The 19,236-nt window shown below is 48.2% G+C and overlaps 1 protein-coding gene across 4 annotated transcripts in view; it reads right to left on the minus strand.

The window, feature by feature from the left end:
- Window positions 1–16,317, minus strand: part of PACSIN2 (protein kinase C and casein kinase substrate in neurons 2) — a 132,041-nt gene extending 115,724 nt beyond the window's left edge. For 2 of the 4 annotated variants that reach the window (XM_081822600.1, XM_081822596.1), the window contains exon 1: window positions 16,173–16,317. The gene's annotated coding sequence lies outside the window, so the exon portion shown is untranslated. Of the gene's footprint in view, window positions 1–15,700; window positions 15,827–16,172 lie in introns of those variants that run through there. The other 2 variants (XM_081822597.1, XM_081822598.1) reach the window with 2 other exon arrangements.
- Window positions 16,318–19,236: the final 2,919 nt, after the last annotated feature.

Here is a 19,236-nt window from a genome sequence, read left to right on the forward strand (position 1 = left end):
ACTGCCTTCGGCTCAGGTCATGATCCTGGAGTCCCGGGATCGAGTCCCGCATCGGGCTCCCTGCTCGGCGGGGAGCCTGCTTCTCCCTCTGACCCTCCCCCCTCTCATGTGCTCTCTCTCTCTCTCATTCTCTCTGTCTCAAATAAATAAATAAAATCTTAAAAAAAAGAAAATATGTGTGACCCTGGATTAGGCAAAGATTTTAGCCAACCAAAAAGATACAAACCGTAGAACAGACTTCATCAAATTGTTTCAACTTCTGCTCTTCAAAAGACACTGTTAAGAGAATGAAAAGACAAGCTACACACAGGGAGAAAACATTTACAAATCACATATTTGATAAAGGACTTGTATCCACAATAAAGAAATCTCAAAAGTAATAAAATAAGCAAACCAACTTTTTAAATGGGCAAATGATCTGAATAGCTACTTCACCAAGGAAGGTATACAGACAGCAAATAAGCACATGAAAAGATGGTCAATATCATTAGTCATTAGGGAAATGCGAATTAAAACCACAATGAGACACCACTACAGACCTACCAGAATGGCAACAATTAAAGACAGACCATAGCAAGTGTTGGTGAGGACACGCAAGAACTAGAACTCTCACACACTGCTGGTGGGAGTATGACATGATATAGCACCTTAGAAACACAAAACAGCTTGGCATTGTCATAAAAAGTTAAGTTAAACATTACCATACCATCCAGCCATTCTACTCTAGTATTCACCCAAGAGAAATGAAAGCTTATAGACATACAAAGGCTTGTACACAAATGTTCACTGAAGCTCTACTTGTAATAGACCCAAACTGCGAACAGCCCTAATGTCCATCAGCAGGTGAATGAATGGACAAACTGTGGCAAAACCACACACTAGATTAAAAAAGAATGAAATACTGATAGATGCCACAACATGGGTGAATCTCAAAATAATTTTGCTGAAAGAAACCAGACTTAAACAAGTACATATTATAGGATTCCATTTCTGTAAAATTCTACGAAATACAAACTAGTGTACAAGGACGGAAAGCAGACCAGCAGGTGCCCAGGAGTGGCGAGGGGCAGGCAAAAAGGACTAAAATAGCTCAGAAAAACTTTTGGGGGTTATGGATAGGTTCATCATCTTGATCTTGGTGATGGTTTAACGGGTGTATTCATATGTCAAAATTTATGATACTGTAAACTTTAAACACATGCAACTTATTGCTTTTTAATTATACTCAATAAAATTATTTAGATTTGGGAGGAGTAGGGATACCTGGCTGGGTCAGTAGGTAGAGAATGCGACTCTTGATCTTAGGGTCATGAGTTCAAGCCCCATGCTAGGTGTGGAACCTACTTAAAATTAAAAAAATTAAAATTTGGGAGGAGAATAACATAAACTGCTTACTTTTTATTTTGTCAAGTAAGAATACTCTTTAAAAACTACCAGTTCTTTTCACCAACACGAAAAGGACATTTTAAAACTGTAAGACAGAATGGCCACAATTTTATACTAAAAGGGAGCCCTTCCCAAGAAAAGGTAATTGCTAATCTTAACATATAAAAACAACACAGTCCTTCTTTTTCTCGTTGGTGACAACACAATTTCAGACCAGCTTTTGTGACCCACTGGGCTAGGGATACTAAAGCCTGCACAATCCTCAGACAGTTCCCTGGCTCATCTCCATCTCCAACCTGGCAATTGCTCCTGGAGGGGAATCACCCCAGCTCCAGCAGCACTGGGGAAGATCATGTGTGCAGTGGGACACTCCAACTGTGGCAGTGACCCAAGACACAGTGTCCTCCGCTCCCAGCGGACAAGAAGACACAAGAAGTATGTGCCCCAAAATGTTCCTAGAGTGCTGAAGAAGTGAAATGCCTTGTTTCTAGAAGAGCTATTTACCCCAAAGCCAGAGTATCTGTGTTTTGCTGCAAGGAAAAGTTTCTTATGTCAACATTAAAACTGTTCATTGGGGAATCTTCCAGGCTATTTAGTCCATTGAGCTAAAGTGGAAATATAAGAGCTCTAAAAAAGACCACGATATAGACTGGAATCTTCTGCTATTGTGCCAGAATGTTAACAAAATCCAAAAGATCTCAATTAGCCAAACCCTAGAAGACTTTAGATAAAATGGAGCAGTACAAGTGATCCTCACCATGTGTGGCTGGTCTAGTGGTACGAACAGCTGAGAGGGGGACAGCACCTCCCCAAACCCCAGCTATCAAACAGGCAGGGACCCCTCCAAGCTCTGCAGGGTGCCATGAGCAGCAAAGATGGCAAGGCCAAACACAAATAAGTAAGCATGGACTCTGTTATTTCAAGAAACCAAATATACAATGAATCCAGAGCAGTGCCCTGCACCACAAGACCCCCACATGGGATCATGGGAACACTCCAGCCTGCACACCCCCAAGCTCCTTCCACGCATATACTACCATGTGGTCACCTCTCAGCTTTAAGTGTGGGTACACGGAGGTACAGTCCACCTTCAGCTGGACCCAGCCAGGGAAGAGGCCTACACAGTTCTTACAAGTGGGCTAGGGGGAATTCCACGGTCTCTGACTCCACACAAGGTCTGGAAGGGGAGGCACAGGTTCCAGGTAGGCACGACCCTCGGCCTTTCAGATTCCTCACCCGGCAGGGAGAATCACATTGGAAGAGGGCCCCAGGGAGGAGAACCATGTGCCCGGTCTAGGACAAGGTTTGTGGGTCCACTGCAGCCCCTGAACATCTGCCCCCCACCCCCAGCCACAGCCTCCCAGCCAGGGAAAGAAGCCACACAGCTGCTTCCCCCAGACTCAGAAATCCTACATATTCTCTCCTCAACCACCCCACCCACCCCCACCACTTCCCCAACCTCCATCTTATTGGATTTCAAATCTAGACTCCTCCAACCTCCTCACCCCTTTAGACTGGAAACTATTCAGAATGCCTCCCCGACTCCCTCAGGACTTGACTTCCAACAGTCATCCCTTGGGCACATAGACAAAGGATGACTTCCCTCTCCCAGACTCGGGGCGGCTCCAGACCCAACTAGCCAGGAAGAATAACTGGACACTGCAATGTTGAGTTAGCACCAAGCGGAACCCCATCCGACTGTTCCTCCACAATGTGAGTTGGCTGCAGAGAAACTTAACCCTGGCATGTAGTCATGTTTCAAAATAACTCTAAAGGTGCAGTTCTGTGTTTGGCATGAAGTTGTGGCAAGTCTGAGAAGGAAGCAGAGCTATGAAGTTATTAAATGTAAATATTTAAAGAACTAGCAGCTGTTGATGCCAAGAGGATGGCAGCTTGCAAACTTCCAGTCAGAATAATGATTCTGTTATGTCAGGGGCTGAGGCAAGATCACAGATGCTATTCCATTCCACCCACTACAGAGGATACAAACTTTAAAAACAACTTACTCTGTCCATTGGGCAGTGCCTTAAAAATTAAAATAAGAAAACAACTGTCTGATGTGGAAAAAATCAGTGTGCATATAAATCTCCTTTTTTAAGATTTTATTTATTCATTTGAGACAGAGAGATAGAGAGCGAGCAAGCGCACGCGCACATGAGCAGGGGGAGAGGAGAGCGGGAGAGAGAAGCAGACTCCCCACTGACGCGGGAGCCCAGACTCAGGGCTCAATCCCAGGACCCTGAGATCATGACCTGAGCCAAAGGCAGACACTTAACCATCTGAGCCACCCAGGCACCCCAAATCTCCTCCTCCATAAGCCAAATACTAAATAATGTGCATTTCAAATGCCACTTACAAGGCAATTGTTTGGGACCAAGGATGAGAGATTATGCAATTTTGCTAACGGTAAATACATATATATTTGGTAACTTCAAGTGTCTATACTGTCTATCGTGTAGGGGCCTGAAAGCAGGCTCCACTCATGTTTCCATCCTTGAGCAAGGCAATTTGATGTGACAGGCAAAGATTACATTTCTGACTGCTAAGGGAACCAGTCAGAGAAGGGAGGTGTCCAGGACAAAATGGGCACACTTAATTTTCTGTTGGCATTTCTGATGATGGCCTCAGGCCTAGCTTGCTGAATTCCACAACCCCAAGCTGCTCACTGATGGAACACACACACACCCCCAGCCTAGCTATGACGCCTGCCCCGTAACTGAAGCCCAGCTTCCCACATGCAAAACAAAGCTGTCACAAGGATAAATGTAATCATGCACTGAAAAGTAGGGCACCTACCACCAAATAAGCCTCCATAAATATTAAATTTTTAAACACCATGAGGATAATGATGAAGTAAAAAACCAGTTCAGGTGGGGCAACAACCTGCACCCTATTGAATCCTGAATAAAGCTTGGGTCAAAGACTGCTAAGGAATCATGCCTCATGGTCAGTTACCAAAGAGCCTGTCCTGAAATTAAGTAGCCCCATGCCATGCCACGCAGCCAGTCAGGGCAGCTGAGCAGACATTTCTTGGGAAATAAAACAGGAAGTGTGGAAAAGACAAAGGGAAGCGAAGAGCATGTGCCTCTGAGGCTTGGCAGTAACCACCCAGCTTGGCTAAGAAGTTACAACGATGCCTGAGCCTTCCAGCCCCTGCCAGAGCCTTCACCACACACACAACCAAAGGCTCAGCCAGTTGCCTAGGCAACAGCCAACCTAGGCACACTTTCGCATCTGTGGAAACCAGGGCAAAGTACGATTTCCATACTTGTGATACGAGCACAGAAGGCCAAGCACAGAGCAAAGCAGGAGTCTGAAATGTGGGTTTACTGACAGAATAAACACGAGTGGGGAGGGGCAGCAGGAATCGAGGCAGCACCAAGCCCAGCCAAGGCGGTTAGGCTCGCCATGCAGTGCCCGCAGCAAAAACCCACTTGTGTCTGAGAGGCAACACTCTTGTCACACTTCTGTGTTGTTTGTGATCATTTCCTCTTACTTCTACCTTAGCGTGTAGAAACGTCTTTTGTTTTGTTGTGGACGTCAGCCTTTCTTAGCCAGGATAAGAGGAACCAAGAAAAGAGTTTTTGTCCCCCAGGGGCCAGAGAACTAAAGGGAAGCAAGCCCTGCCCACCCCAGAGATGGGAGGATGTGATGGAGGCACAGCAGGAGTCCAAGGGAGAGACTGGAGGGCAAGAGCTCAGGCCCTGAGGCCTAGCACTGCTCCCCACCTGAGCCCCTCCTCATCCCTCATGTTTTCTTTTGCAGACCCTGGAAAAGGAGCCACCAGGAAAACAGGATTCTGCTCAGTCTAAGGGTGGATACAAAAGGGACAGTGGACGATGAAAAAACCAGCCAGCCAGCCCATGGTGAAGGCAAGCTGTGAAGGGCAGGGAAGGACACAGCAACTTCCCAACAGAAAAACAAACACAAAAACAAGGAGAGTAAGCACCAACATTATAAACCTCCTGGAACATTCTCTGAGATGTTGGTCTCTAACAATTAACGGGGCCAGGAACATCTGTGAGAGCGGCATCTAGAAGCTACACAAGGTAAAATCTGCAGGATCACTTGATCCCCAGGCTGTCCTGCCATACCAACGACCCTGGCAGCAGCAAGCTGGCAGAGTCCTTCCCAATATGCACACTGTAAATGAGGAAAAGAAAAGAACAAGTTCGAAGAGATGCTGTGGTTCCGAGTATCAGGACCGCTGGGCTGATGAAGGAATGCAACCACATATACAACCTTGGGAATGCAGAACATTAGCTCAGGTGATTATAAATACAGTAGTAAGACTTTTTCAAAGACTGTTTCTTGCTTATGAAAGGAAAGCATCTAAGTCAAGTAAAATGATATTCAGAAACCTAGAAAGGAAATGTGACTCATTTGAGAAAACCTCACGAAAATGTCTTATCTCACAGATACTTGGAAGTCCTAGAGGCCAAGGCATCTTAAAGAGAAAGAATCCCTCAATACTTTCACCCATAAAGATCAGAAAAATAAACCCACAGGCAACAGAGGAGGCATTCAAAACACTCTAAGATGCTCATATCCTTTAATCCAGGATTTCTATTTCTGTTAATTTATTCCCAGGAACTAATCACACAAATGAAAAAAGGAAAATAAAACTGTAAATTACAAATTCATCTACAATAGCAAAAAAAGTTGGAAATTACCTAAAAGAGCCAGCAGTAGGCAAATGGTTTAATCTCATTACATCCACAGGATTATGCAATCATTAAAAGTCTTGTTAAAGAAACAGTAAAAACCCAGAAAAAATCTTATAAAATATTTAAGTGGATCTGACTAATACAATCCTAACAGCGAAACATTAGTGAAAAAGCAGGCACGTGTGGTCAATGTGGGCTTCAGAGCCACTGTTCTATGACAACCTGAACGACCTCAGACTAGGCACACGATCTCACCACCTTCAGTGTCCTTGCATTCAAACTAGGAACCTCAGAGGTAGACAGAGGCAATGCGATGCACCTCTTGCCTCTTCTGAAGCCTGGGACAAAGCAGGCAGCTAGTAGGCGGTAGCTACTCCTTCTACGGTACATTAAAAACCTCAGGCCTGTGGAAGGTAAAACAAAAAAAAGAATTCTTTATTCAGAAAATTCTATTTTCTATGTCGCACCTTCAATATTTAAAAGAACTAAAAAAATAAAAAATAAAGATAAATAAAAGAACTAAAAGACAAGAATGAGAGGAAAAAGTCTTTTGACAATTATCACAGCATAAAAACCACCATCTGCTCTAATTTACCTCAACTGATCTTCATTTGATATCACAATGTCAACAAAATGTGAGGATCTTTCACAATTTTACATAGTGCAAAATGAATGCTCTACAGAAACGTTATTTCTTCTCTTTCAACTCGCTGCTTTTGAATAGCCTATGACACCTTTCAAAATACAGCTAGTGGAAGGTGAGGAAAGGGCACACCTAAGCCGGGAGCTCTGGAATCCCCAGGCATGCTGCTCCCCGTTCTCCCAGTCAGGAGCAGGACAGGGGCAGCAGATGGACAGGTAGACAGCAGCTGCGTAGATGACTGACGGGTGGGTGACGGCCACCACCCTGATCACACACCCAGCAGCGGGGCTGTGGAGAAGCCGCTCCCTTTTCTGCCCCTATCTTCCTGCTGTGTAAATTGCTACAAACACAGGTTATCTGAACCAAGTTGGTGGCAGGCGTAGATCCCACCTTAAAACAAAAGACCACATAACTTGCCTCTTTTCTGTTTCTGAGAGGTGTGGAGGGAAGATTGAGGGCGAGTGACTCAGAATCCACTTATTCAAGGCAGCAAGGTAAGTGGCAAGAGTGGGGCTTCAGGGGTGCCCAGCTGGCTCAGCTGGTAAAGTGTGCATCGCTTGATCTCAGGGTCGTGAGTTCAAGCCCCAGGTTGGGCACAGAGCTTATTTAAAAAAAAAGAATGTGGCTACAGAGTCAAGTGGAAGGCCAGCTCTGATGATGACACTGTGAGGGTCACTTCATCTCTCAGATGACTTTGACTTACTCATGTGTAAAATGCAGTTAATGCTATCTTGTTACAAGAATGAAATGAGTAGGAATGTAAAGCTTCTTATATGATCCCTCAGAAACCCCAGAACCCAGGGGCCTGTCCCAGATGATGACCCCCACCCCTGACCAACCCCCGCTGTCGCAGTCCTCCTCACTGGAACCTGCCCAGACTCCTTAGCTGATGATGCATTTGCTGGTACAGACATCACAATTGCTTCCTTAATTAAAACATTGTCATGTCCAAGCTAAACAGCACTCAGGCAGGCCAGCTCCATCCTCCAGCAACCAGTCAGCTACAAAACCCACTAATAGCAGCGTTGGAGGTCCGTGCGGGGAGCACAGGCTGCTCTGTGGTTCCTCTGAAGACCACAACTCATAGACTTGGCACGCTCAGTTGGCGACAGCATAATTGGGTACAATGGAACACAAACATAGTTTAAAATATGAAAATGTTCACAAACTTATGGTTTGGGCATCACTTATAAATTTCATTCAGTTGAACAGGAAACTTCAAAACACTAGGCTATTCTGTATGTTAAAGACTGCCTGCAGGCGCCAGCAGAGGCCCCATACCTGGGCTCCCTGGGAGCCCAAATTAGGGTGGAGGCCGGTGTGGGGTCCTGGCCAGCTCGCCTCAGGCAAAACCACCAACCCTCCAGTCCTCCCTCTTCTCCTCTGAACAAAAAAGAGGGAAGCCAACCAACGGGGCTGCTTTGGAAACAAAATGCAAGCCATGGGAAAGTTCTGGTAAACAGCAAGTGCCTACACAACCAAGCTGTTTTTATATATATTTATTTTCATTCTAAAATCAAGTTATTACTTAAATACTAATTCTAAAAGTAAAAGGGTAATGGTGCAGTCTGGGAAACAAGGTGAAACTTTCCATAATTCTGCAACCTTAACTACCACTGCTGTCTATATTTAAGTATTTTACACATGTGATATACCTGACAACTTGCTTTCTCAAGTCCTGATATTTTTCGTCACCTCAGTGCGAGCCATCATCACCCTCACACATGCGCCTCCAGTCACAGCATCAGCCTGTCATCCTAGGCTCAGGATTTCTATAACCTAGAACATTCAACTCAGCCCCAGAATCGCCAACCCAGGAGAAAGGCTTCGGCGAGGCTGGGTTGCCCTTACACCCCAGAGACGATAGGACCACCCTCAGGCCCTCAACCCAACAGGAAGGGCAGAAGCGGACAGAAGCAGAGAGAGAGATGGTGGGAAGACAGGAGCCAGGCCTGGCAAGTGCCAGGATGGGAGGGAGGGCATTCCATGCGGGGCCAGAGGCCTTGCCCACATCAACATCATCCCCACAACCCCAAGTCACCAAGGAAAGGTCCAAATAGACTAAATACACTTAGGCTGGAGAAAAGCACACACTGTAGGAGGATTTTCAATAGAACTGGATAACATAACATCAAATTGAGCACTTTAATGGTACACTTTGCTTAATTAGCAAATTCACTTAAGTAGACATTGTACTTTGAGCAATCGCAAAGTTACTGAGCCAGCACCATGGACCTGGCACAGGTGTTGACCTCTCAGGGTCCAATACCCCACGCTGCCCCCCCTCAGTTGTCTGAAGAGGAGACTGTCAGCATCGCAGTTCTGAAGATGTTGAAGCATGCGGCCACGGAAGGCCACCCAGTTACCTCGTGATAGAGCTAAACTCAACCCGGGGCTGTGTGACTCTGAATCCATGTTACCCCCTACACCGCACTGAAATAGGGCCTTTCTTCTGGCAGTGAAAGTTACCTACTGACTGCATGGATCTGTGACCAAAAGCCATATGGGAAAGGCAGCAGAACCAACAAAATACATAAATGCAGACAAAGAAATGGAGGCAAGACTGCTGCCAATCCCGCTCTGGAAGCCTCTCTCACTGGAGAGTGCAGCCAGTGCTTCCTGGAAACTCTGATGGCAATCTCTGAGCCTCCAGTGACACCGGGGACCTTTGTTAAAATGAGCTGCTTGGGGGCGCCTGGGTGGCTCAGTTGTTAAGCAGAGCCTTCTGTTCAGGTCATGATCCCAAGGTCCTGGGATGGAGCCCCAAGGTCCTGGGTTGGAGCCCCGCATCGGGCTCCCTGCTCAGCAGGAAGCCTGCTTCTCCTTCTCACACTCCCCCTGCTTGTGTTCCCTCTCTGTCTGTCAAATAAATAAATACAATCTTAAAAATAAGTATTTATATATAGGATATAGATAAATATAGATATAGACATAGACATATCCTATATATGTAATAAAATGAGCTAGCTGGATCACCCCTCCCCGTCTGCATCCCTGACTTCTCAACTGATATTTCCTTCCTGTGCGGAGCTTCAACCTGCCGTGTCTACTGCCCTGAAACAGCTCCCCGTTGAACTCCATCCTCCAGGAGGAGGTCCAAACCCAAGCCTGGCATGCAAGGCAGGTTACCCAACCTGAAGCCTGCCCACCCAGCCTTCCCTCCCTCCACCTTAAGTGGCTCCTCTCACACCCAGCCACTCACACCCCCACATTGTTCATAGCTCTGGACCTCGGCCAGGGATTCTCCTTCCAGGCATGGCCAGCTGGAGAGCACCTGTGGATCTGGTGAAACCACTCCAAAGACACCTCCCTGAAGGTCAGCTCTCTGCAGTGTCCTGAGGGCAGTCAGACCCTCCCACCCCTGTCCCCTCTATTTTGTACACACTCCTATCTGCTACTGTCACAATGAAATGTGATGGTTTCCAGGTCCGCCTCCTGACTGAGCTGCCTCTCCAGAGTGCAAGAGTCACCTTAATCTTGGGATCCCAGAGCTGTGGGAAGAGCCAGGTGCACTGCCCACATAGCAGCCAGGATGCCCCCTCCCCCCGCTTGGGCCCACCTTGCCCACTTCCCCAAACACTCTCAACCCCAGGAGTGAAATTAAAATAAAAAGCAGGCACTTCGACACAGCAGCCTAGTGGAGTTCACAAGTGACAGCCCTGCCTCTCTATCAATATTTAAATCACAGACAGGAGGCCACTGGAAGAGAAGGGCCAACCTATGGATGCAAGTTTCCTGGTCAGAGTAAGGATTGTAAATACCAGCAGAGCTAATGAAGGAGGCATTATGGCAGGTCACGTGTTTAACTGGACACCATCCCTGCAAAGGTGTAGCAGCCTGGTGCTTACCCTTCGTCATGGGCCTTGCTCTCCAACAGCATCATTTCCTGACCAGGCTTCTACTTTTGGTGACTTCCAAATGCTCAGAATTCACTTCTGCCTTCAGCCTCCACCAATCCCTCTCTCTGGGGAGCAATGCATTTAAGGAAGATGACACATGGCATCAGGCTTTCTATTCAATGTCAGGGAGATCGTGCATGTCTGCCTCGTCCTTGTGAGTATCCTAAAGAAGTGCATTGTGAAACGAACAAATAACCTTTTTCCATGTCTGGACAATGAATAACAGTACCAGACATAACATAACAGGAAGACAGGACCACACATAGACTCATACCACATTTGAGTGATACCTACTGTATACCCTCCTATACCTCCATATCTGAGTATTCAAATCATCTTTATTACGATGATTCTTTTCATGAGTAATAAACCACTTAACATCTGTGAGTCTTTAAAATTCCACCTTCTTTTGCATACATGAGCTCTTTAAAAAACTGAGACTCTGTGCTCTGTTAATAAACTGAAAAAAAAAATCAGTTCCTACAATATTCAGAATCTGGCCTGAAGGCCACAAGAAGCCACTGTTGGGCAGTCATGATCATTGGCACAATCCACACCCAACTCTCAAACCCACCCAGCGGCTCACAGGCTGGAAGGGATATCTCATCTGTAAGTACATATTTGGATGGAACAAGTCAAACATCTGGAGTTTTCACTTAACATTTATTTCACAAGTGTTTCAAGTGCTAAGCAACTGAGCAGTAATCATTTCAATGCACCCTTTAATCAATAAACATTAAACAAGTCTGCTCAAAACACCTAAGTCCTACAAATGTGTCCCTATGAAAAATATGGCAAGAAAAAGTAACAAAAATAAGTATCCCTTTGACAGTCAGGCAGAAAGGTGTTTAGTGATCCAAATTCAGACAAAAAAACAGTCCTTTCAGCAGATGAGCAAATAGTTTCCTCCGCAAGTGACACATTCTGGGATATTTACACTGCCAAACATAACTCATAATGACAACCACCAAGGAAGCAAAACCTAATGGAAAAACCCCAAGCTGGCAACCAGGTGCCCCAGTTCTGGTCCCATGACAAGCCTCTGGCTGTGTGATCCTACCAGAGTGGTAGCCAGCCCTGTACCCTTTCTTCATCACAAGAACGAATATCCATCACCACCCACACCACTCAGAAATGTTTTAAGGACAAAAAAAAGAGAGGTGAAAATGCTTTGGAATGTGGCCTCTATAAATACAAGTCATCATTATTATTATTAGCCCAAAGATGACTGAGAAAATAGGATTACAGAATATCATCGGTGAGAGGGAGCTTAGAGATGGGGTGATCCCGGAGTCCTCAATCTGGCCCAGGCCTCTGAAGCTGCGTGCTTTCTGGGAAGGAGGCCACAATTTTTATCATATTCTCAAAAGGTTAAGAACCTCTCAGCCCCTCATCTTACAAATATAAAAACTGAGACCCTAAGATATGTGACTGTCCTAGGCCTCAAGGTTACTGAGGGAAAGGCTGGCCCAAGGCTCCTCGACTCCATCCATGCTCCTCCCACTCTACCATGCCACATTTCTAGGGAGGACAAAAGTCACACAAATCTCAGACAGCCACAGAGTGTGTTACACAAGCCGCCGCACGTGTGTTTGCTAAAGTCATAGCAAAGTTTTTATCCTCAGTTTTCTCTTCTCAAGGCTTCCTGCTGAGGTCTTTGCTGGTTGAAACAGCTTTTCCTTCATTTCTGTATTCCCCTCTCTACCTAGTTCGGTGCCTGCAGCCAGGAAACAAATGATTTTCTGATATCAAAATTTTTTTAAAGAAATTAAATACACGGGGCGCCTGGGTGGCTCAGTCATTAAGCGTCTGCTTTTGGCTCAGGTCAGGATCCTAGAGTCCTGGAATCGAGCCCCGTGTCGGGCTCCCCACTCTACAGGAAGCCTGCTTCTCTCTCTCCCACTTCCCCTGCTTGTGTTCTCTGTCACATAAATAAAATCTTTAAAAAAATAAAAAAGAAATTAAATACACGTAAGTATATGTCAAATATATCTCAATTAAAAAATAAAGATTTGGGGGCACCTGGCTGGCTCAGTCAGTGGAGTGTGTTGACTTTTTTTTTTTTTAAAGATTTTATTTATTTATTTGACAGAGAGAGACACAGCGAGAGAGGGAACACAAGCAGGGGGAGTGGGAGAGGGAGAAGCAGGCTCCCCGCTGAGCAGGGAGCCCGATGTGGGGCTCGCCCCAGACCCTGGGATCATGACCTGAGCCACGCAGGCGCCCCGAGTGTGTTGACTCTTAAACCTAGGGTTGTGACTTTGAGTCCCACACTGGGTATAGAGTTTACTTAAAAATAAGATCTTTAAGGAGCACCTGGGTGGCTCAGTCAGGTAAGCATCCAGTTCTTGATCTCAGCTTAGGTCTTGATCTCAGGGTCGTGAGTTCAAGCCCCAGTGTGGAGAGAAAGAAAAGAAAGAAAAAAGGAAAGGGAAGGGAGGGAAGGGAGGGAAGGGAGGGAGGGAAGGAAGGGAGGGAGGGAGGGAAGGAAGGGAGGGAGGGAGGAAATAAATAAAATCTTTAAAAAAAAATTAAGGGACACCTGGGTGACTCAGTCGGTTGAGCATTTGACTCTTGGTTTTGGCTTAGGTCATGATCTCAGGGTCCTGGGATAGAGCCCTGCATCAGGCTCAGTGCTGAGTCAGCCTGGGATTCTCTCTCTCTCTCCTTATCTCTCTGCCCTTCTCTACCCCATCCCCCCCACCCCCACACACATGCGCGCACTCTGTCTCTAAAATAAATAATATTTAAAAATAATTAAAAACAAAATGAAGATTTTATTCTAGAAAATAAAAAATAGATTACATGGTGCTGTTTTACTAAACAAACATAAATGTTCAATCATAGGAACAAAAAGAAATCAATAAAGAAAGGAGACTGTTGTTGTTTTATGTGCTTTTAATCAAACTACCAGCACGTGTGGTCTTAGATGGCCACTGTTCTTCAAATAGTTATCTTTGGAACTACACATATGCCAAGAATGTAGCATGGCACAGAACACTTCTGAGTATACTTTGAGAATTCCTCTTTTAAGACTGTCTCCAGTCAGCAGACAGAACATAATTATCTGAATACTAAATATCTGAAGGAATTCCTACACAGCCGTCCCAGAGACCAGCACTGGGACCCATCAGGAGTCAGGTTTCAAGCACCGAGACGCGTTCAGGTGTGTGAAGGATCACTGCCAGGGCCATAAAGAAAGGTCTCCACCTGTGGAATGCAAACTGACTTCATAACTGAGGGCACTGCTACGCTGCTCTCAGGTACGCCACTGCCGTCGCAAGCCACCTAACTGGGAAAAAAACTGAGCCAGCACTACCGTTCACATGAAGGGGGTCATTACCCCCCATAATCTACAAGGTGGCCTCAGCAAAGCGGCCATGACAATCTGATGGCAGATAAGGCAGGCTCGAGTCAGCTGGGAAGTTCAGGTGAGGGTGGCCAGAAAGCCCTTGGTAAATGCTACCCGATCTCTAAACACAAGGCATCATTACTATTATTAAGGAATCTATGAAATCCTTTTGATATTCCCTAACATCCTGGAATCAACTGATAACCCTGTCACAAGCAGGAAGCCTGAGCATCGTGTCCTTAACTTGGTCTACGCAGACTTTCAAGTGAATAGAGGAGAAAATGAAAAGGTAAAGGACAAATGCCCCTCAGTTCCCACCCCCATTGGTCTAGCTATCAGAGATCTGGATTAGGCATCCAGCACTAGGGAAAGACAACCTTATCTCCTAGCACCAGGCTATGTCCGAAACCCAAGTACTGTTTTTCACATATGCATACTTTTAGGTTATTTAAATATTATGACCTCTCATATATTTAAGACTAAAAGTAATAAAGTTCCAGTTCCCAAACAGCATGAGCTGTTTCCATTCAAATGGGTTTTTTAATTCTTCTCCAAAAAAGTCAATCAAGAGTGCAGAGCTAATCACGTTTCTATTCCTCTATGTTATGTTACTTTCCCAAGTAATAAATATCATCAGCCTACTGGCCAGTTTCTTTAAAGCTTGAAGACAGTTGTCAAAAGAAAATCACTCACCACAGAAAAGTTTTTGATGTGACCTCGTATCTCAACTAGCATAACCTCACCAAGGAGATTGATTGCCAAGCTCTAGAATTAAGTTTAAATGCACACAGATGAGTTTCCCATGTGAATGAATCAAGAGAAACCCAAGATGCACTGGCTCCTATTCAATGCCTGTATGTGGAGGCTGCAAGCAGGCTTGTGAATCAAGTGGAGTAAGAACATCTGCGGCCAGAACCGGAGGGCTGGCATTCAACTGCGCCCACCTGGTTGGTTTCCTCGTCCTGGGCTCCAAGCTGGCAATCCCAGGAGGGTTAAAACAGAACTTCAGCATACAACTGCAGAGGAGGGAAGGAAGCTGTGAGCTCACCGGCAGCAGCTCAGGTCTGAATTCTTTTAGCAAGTCTCTTGATTTTCATCAGGACAGCCAGGAAGTGTTTGGTAAACAGTGTAATGAGTAGCCGCGGAGACTCTAGGCAGCCTACCCTCCTTAACCACAAAAAAGAACACAGGATAGTCGCGGTAGAGAAGACCCAGGAATGGTTACACACACCCCACCTTGAAGGCCGCCTTCCCCTGGGCACCCAACTGGAGAGCAGCATCCTCAGAGGCTAGAGCTGAGCGGGGCCCCAGGGAGACAGCACAGCTTGCTCTCCCGACCAGCTCCATCGGAAAAGAAAATCGCCCTTCTCTGGTGGAGCCAAAACCCCAATGAACGACTGAAATTAGGGGGCAGAAATCGCTACCTCTTCAGCCCGGAACCCCTCCGATGCGCCAGCAGGCTCGGAAACCCCAGAAGAGAGAAAGCGCTCACGTTTCTAAGAATCAATGACAGTCTGGGAAATCCCGAGGGTGGACGGGCCAACAGCCCCAGCCTCTCCTGCCTGTCCCCCCAGCCCTAGGATCTGCTTGCAAGGAAGGCCTCGCCGCCCCCACCCCCGTGGAGACAGGAGAGACACGGGGAGGGTGAAAGGAAGGGCTGTCTCAAAGTGCCCCAAATAAGTTCATCCGCGTCTGTGTCCCGCCTGCCCCCGCCACCCCTCGGACCCAGCCCTGCCCTCCAAATGGCGCTTACCAGCCACATCGCTGCTCCGGCGACGCTCCCGCAGCCGCCCTCGCCTCCCGCGTGTCCCCCAGCGAACCTCTGCGCCCCTCGGCTTCGCGGGTTCCCCTGGAGCGCACCCGCGGCTCCTCCCCGAGTCTCTCTGGAGCCGCCCACCTGCCCCTCGGCAGCAGCTCCAAGCCCACGGGCCCCGCCGCGGTACTTCTCTCTCCCGCGACCTCCGCCCGAGAACTTGCCCGCCCGCGTCCCGGAGCCCCGCGCCGAGCCCGCCCCCCGCGGCTCCCACCCGCCCTCACCAGCCCTTCGGCGCCCGCCGCGGCCCCCGAACACGCCCCCTCCCACGGCGACAGGAAGTCCGCGCGCCGGCCGCGCGGCCGCAGAGGCTTCCCCCGAGTGCGGAGCGCGGCCCCAGAGCGGCGGCCTGACAGGGCGCGGGCCCCGCCACCCGCCCGCGGCGCCCCAGCCGTCGTGGCGCGGCCCTCACCTCGGCCGCCGCTCTCCTCCCGACTCGCCGCTCACCCCGCTCCGGCCGCGACGGCGTCTCCGGGTCCGACTCCCGCCCTCGCTCCGGCCGCGCTCCTCAGCCCTGCCCTGCCCCGCTGCGGCCGCCGCTGCCGCCAGCCACCAGCGCACCGCCCCCGCCGCGCCCGCTGTGTTCGTCCCATTGGCTGCCGGGCGCCGGGCCCCGCCCCACGGCCCCTTCGGCATCCCAGATTGGGCCAGGGTGCAAGGCGGTGGCACGCCCCTGGGGCACAAAAGGACCTCCCCCGGGCGCCATTGGCGGCGTCTCCTGTCCATCAAAGGGGGCGTGCCTACTTAACCAACTGATAGGGTGCCGGGCGCGGGGTGGGGGGGTGTCACTGTCCTGGGGTCGCTCCGGGGCTGTGCTTCGCGGGGCTCACTCCCTGGGGCTTGAGTCCTGCGGCTTTGCTGGTACCCAGGCGCGGGGGTCGCGGGAGGGCAGCACCTCACCTGACTGGGGGTTCAGGGAAGTAGTCGTTCTGAAAGTTTCCTCTCCTGGGGCACTCAGGAAAGCCAGTGTCAACAGGGCTTCCTCAGATTCCCGCCACAGGTGTAGATCCCTCTTGAGCCGCTTAGTTTAAGCCGGGGGGCGGGAGGTGGAGGGGGGAGAGAGTGTGTGCGTGTGTGTGTGTGGACGGAGCAGCCAGGGAGAGCCGCCGGGCACTGCACAATGGACCACTTTATTTCTAGTTCTTACCAGACCTTGCCTAATGGGTTATCAGCCCCATTCTACAGAAAGACAGAATAATGAGTAAAAAATTGCTGCATTCAGCGCTCACTACCCTCAGCACTTTCCAAGCATTGCTTCCTGTGGTCCTCCTGGAGAGGACAAAAACCCTATGCCCAAGGGAGCGTTTGGAGCCTGAGCAACTTGGGGCGGGGGGGGGGGGGGGGGGGGGGATAGCTGAAGTAAAGAGAGTAAATGGCAGAGCCAGGATTAGAAACCAGGTCCCCCCCAACCCAGGCCTGTGCTGGTTCCACACCACCACCTGGAGAATAATCAGGAGGACCGTGTAGCAATGCTGGAAAACGCTTGAACTAAAACGGTCAAAGGGAAAGCAGGACACAAAATGGTGGGGAGTATATGAGTCTACTACCTGTGGATAGGAACTGAGACAGACCACAAAGAAATAGAGTGGTTTTTCACTTTCCAAACTGTTTGTTTGGAATGTAGCATTGGGCTTGCAATAGATAATTGTGGCTAGAGGTGTCTGAACAGGTGCTGGTGACCTGCGTGGTCCTCCAGCCTCCTGCTCTTCAGTCCTTGCCCTCATCCCCTTCTCCTGTACACACATGCTCACACACATCCCCCTTCCCACCAACCACTGGTGAGGCTGGAAGGGGTTCCTGCAGACTGGACACCACAGGGAGGTGGTGAGCCTGGCACTGCCCAGCAACAAGACACCTCCTGAGCCTTTCTGGCCTCCTAGCCCTAGAGGTCACTTCCTAGCCATATGACCCAGGCAGCACTCCAGCATCTACACGTTGGCTCCTTTCTTGCCTCTTTCTTTCCTTTTTAGTGTTATAGGATTTTTGTCCCCTTAGTGCGTGTGGTTCTTGGTCAGGCCACTTCAAAGAATGACGAGGTAAACCAGATGAAGAGTGGTGAGCAGCAAAGCAAAGTTTATTGAGCGATAGTATAAAGGTCCCAGAGAGGGAGGGGGGCCCAAAAGGGTTGCGCCCGGAGTTTCTAAGTTTAGGGGTTTTATGAGCTCTCTTGCGGAACTATTTTAAGCAGCCAGGCTATGCTGAGTCGTACAAATCAGGGCTTTGGTCACATATCTGTCTACTGTTAGGTTAATGTTTATGCACTGATGATCTTTTTTGGCTGACATCTGGGGGCTTAGGTGTTAACTGCCCCTTGCCCGTGATATTGACAAATGCTTTTGTGGTTAACTGTCTTATTTTAGGACATTTTGCAGAAGTCATTTCTGCAAGGGCTGCAAAGCAGAATGTTAGTGCAGGTCCTGTCTAAGCTGCAGAACAGGATGTCAGTGCTGTTTTATTTTAGCTGTCCTGACTTCATATTTTCTTGTTGGGGACCCTGACCTTGACTACTTAACTCCTAACATTAGGGCAAAACCAAAATTCCTCTCATTTTCTTGCCCCCGGCAATAGGACACTGTTGCTGAACTCTTTGAGTCTTGCCTTCCATCCCAGCAGCTTATCAGGGTATTTTTCCAAAGAGAATTCCCCTTTGCCAGCTGTGACCATCCCAGCTTTGATCCCCGCAAACATTTCACAATAGTGTATCCAGCCTCCTTCTTCAATCATATTCATACTGGCCTGGAGCCCAAACCTGCCTCTGTCCCTTCCCCACTGAGGGGCCTGGGCAAGTCACTGCAGCAATCTGTGACCTGGGGGTGATAACAGAACGCATCTCACAGGGTTGTGGTCAGGGGTAAGTGGGACAAAAAAGTAAAAGTATGGAGAGCAGCTCTGGGCATGCAGGTATGAGTGCTCAGTATCTGAGCTGTTAACATGCGGTCATGTCAACTGCCATTTTGTCCCCTCCTCCCCGCAAAATGTGCCCATTACCTGGGTCTGGGACCAAGACTGACTCAGTCCTTTATTAGTCATTTCCCCCTAAGCAGTCTCGATAAACACACGACCCAAGTCAACATGTATTTTAATTGAGATCAAAACATTCTCACAAAAAACAAAAACCCAGATACAATTGTATTGCTGGTAAAATAGTCTTTCTTACACAGTGATATATGTTCCTTGTTCAAGAAAAAAAATCAAAATCTGTGGGACGTTTGGGTGGCTCAGTTGGTTAAGTGTCTGCCTTCAGCTCGAGTCATGATCTGAGGATCCTGGGATGGAGCCCCGCATCTTGCTCCTTGCTCAGTGGGGAGCCTGCTTCTCCCTCTGCCTGCCGCTCCCCCTGCTTGTGTGCGCTCTCTCGCTCTGACAAATAAATAAAATCTTTTTAAAAATTCAAAATCTGGGGCGCCTGGGTGGCTCAGTCGGTAAGCATCTGCCTTCGGCTCAGGTCATGATCCCGGGGTCCTGGGATCGAGCCC

This window comes from Leptonychotes weddellii, chromosome 5 (genome assembly GCF_054177405.1).
Source record: "Leptonychotes weddellii isolate Sample4059 chromosome 5, ASM5417740v2, whole genome shotgun sequence".
Taxonomy (NCBI): domain Eukaryota; kingdom Metazoa; phylum Chordata; class Mammalia; order Carnivora; family Phocidae; genus Leptonychotes; species Leptonychotes weddellii.